The 2,535-nt window shown below is 39.7% G+C and overlaps 1 non-coding gene across 1 annotated transcript; it reads right to left on the bottom strand.

Annotated features, from left to right (window-relative positions):
• Positions 1–272: 272 nt before the first annotated feature.
• Positions 273–383, bottom strand: LOC139195695 (small nucleolar RNA R71). Its single transcript, XR_011580516.1, has one exon. It is a non-coding gene; the product is annotated as a small nucleolar RNA R71 (small nucleolar RNA).
• Positions 384–2,535: the final 2,152 nt, after the last annotated feature.

Here is a 2,535-nt window from a genome sequence, read left to right as displayed (position 1 = left end):
TATGATCTTAAATCTTCACATTTTCATATGCTTCCCTCGTTTTATGGCTTACCTAATGAAGATCCTTTAGCTCATGTGAAAGAATTCTATAATGTTGTGAGTGGTTTACCTTTGCAGGGAGTAAGTGAAGCAAATTTGAGGATGAGAGTATTCCCTTACACATTGAAAGATAGGGCCAAGAGTTGGTTGATGACTCTAGCACCGGGTTCCCTCATCACTTGGGATGCCGTGGCTAAGAAGTTCTTGGAGAAGTTCTTCTCCACTCAAAAGACAGCCACATTAAGGGGACAAATCTTCAATTTCAAACAAGATGATGGAGAACCTTTCAATGAGTGTTGGGAGCGTTTTAAAGGCCTTTTGTTGCAATGTCCACACCATGGGTTACCTTTTCATTTACAAATGCAAATTTTCTATGATGGACTAACCCAAACATGTCAATCAACTGTTGATAATGCAGCAGGTGGAGCTTTGAAGAAAAAGAATGCTCAAGAGTCATATAACATTTATGAGATGTTGGGGTCTAATGCTCAACACAAGGATTTAAGGGGTAAGAAAGTTGGAGTGTATGAAACAAATTCTAATCATGAACTTTCCTTGCAGGTAGCTAACCTAGAGAAGAAGCTTGAAGCCGTGCTCAACATGGTGCCAAAAGCAAATGAGGTGTGTGCCATTTGCAACATACCAAACCACCTTACTCATCAATGTCCATCTAAAGAAGCCTACCCCGAATTTGTCCAAGAACAAGTGAACCTCATGAATTCTTACAATCAAAGGCCAAGGAATGATGTGTATTCAAACACATATAACCCAAGTTGGAGAGATCATCCCAATCTTTCATGGAGGAACAACAATCAAAATCAAAATCAATTCCAAAACTTCCAACCAAAACCGGCCACTACACTTGAGGATACGGTTAAGTTGTTAGCTCAAAACACCTTGCAATTCCAACAAGCTACCAATAGCACTTTCCAACAACATTCGGCTGCCCTAACCAAAATGGAGACACAATTGGGACAGATTGCGGATGCCTTGAACCAAAGAGAAATTGGAAAGTTTCCAAGCCAACCCGTGATGCTTCAAAGGAACCAAGAGCAAGCCAAAGCAATCACTACACTTAGAAGTGGTAAGGTTATCAATAATAGAGTTGGTAATGAAGTTACTAATGAATTTGATCATGTGAATGCAGGGGTTACTCAAGGAGAAAATGAGAAACCAAATGAGGAACCAAGCCCTGCCAATTCCTCATTTGAAGCACCAAATCTTCACAAGGCCGAGAAGCCTTATACTCCACCAATACCATTCCCTGGAAGACTTGCCAAAAGCAAGCAGGATAAGTCATTTAAGGACATTTTTGATATTCTAAGTAAAGTGAATGTTAACTTACCTTTGCTTGATGTCATTAGGAACATGCCAGCTTATGGGAAATTCTTCAAAGAGTTAAACAACTACAAAAGGAAGTATGGACCACATGAGAAGGTAGTGGTGTCTGAGAATGTAAGTGCAGTGTTGCAAAGAAAACTTCCACCAAAGCTCAAAGATCCAGGGAGTTTCTCTATCAACATTACTATAGGAGAAAATAAAGTTGAAAAAGCAATGCTTGATTTGGGTGCTAGCATCAATTTAATGCCTTATTCTGTGTACCTTCAACTAGGTTTGGGGGAATTGAAAGCCACCACCATTTCATTACAACTTGCAGACAGATCCGTGAAGTATCCAAGAGGTATAGTAGAGGATATTCTAGTTCAAATTGATAAACTAATCTTGCCTGCGGATTTTGTAGTGTTGGACATGGAAGAAGCTCCTATACATGATAGAGAGTTGCCTATTTTGCTTGGAAGACCATTCATGGCCACGGCCAAGACTATCATTGATGTGCAAAACGGACTCCTCACTATGACAGTGCTAGGAGAGACCGTGCAATTTAAAGTGTTTGAGTCTCTTTCTCATCCTTCTTCATCTCTTGAGTGCTATGCCATTGATGTGCTTGATTCACTTGTTTTCTCTAAGTTCTTGCAGGCACAATCTAGTGAACCATTACAAACTGTTTTGACTCAATCTCAAGATGAGTTTGATGAAGAAGATGCACTCATGAAAGTAGTAGCTGCCTTGGAAGCATTGGCACCGTATCCTTTAAATGTTTCACCTCTTGTAGAGCATTTAGAACCATCTAGGTCACATTTAATTCCTTCCATTGTTAAGGCACCAAAACTTGAACTTAAACCACTTCCACCACATCTTAAATATGCATATCTAGCTGAATTTGAAACTCTTCCAGTTATCATAGCTTCTGACCTAAATCCAAATGAAGAAGATAAGCTAATGAGAGTGTTAAAAGAGTCTAAATCAGCTATTGGATGGTCTATTGCAGATATCAAGGGAATAAGCCCTACCATGTGCATGCATAGGATTCTTTTGGAGGATGGATCAAAGACAACCCGTGAACCACAAAGAAGACTCAATCCACACATGAAGGAAGTGGTGAGGAGTGAAGTGTTGAAATTGTTAGATGTGGGAATCATATATCCCATTTCTGAT

This window comes from Malus domestica, chromosome 04 (genome assembly GCF_042453785.1).
Source record: "Malus domestica chromosome 04, GDT2T_hap1".
NCBI classification, from domain to species: domain Eukaryota; kingdom Viridiplantae; phylum Streptophyta; class Magnoliopsida; order Rosales; family Rosaceae; genus Malus; species Malus domestica.
Note: the sequence above shows the minus strand (reverse complement) of the source record. Positions and strands in the feature narration are given on the sequence as shown.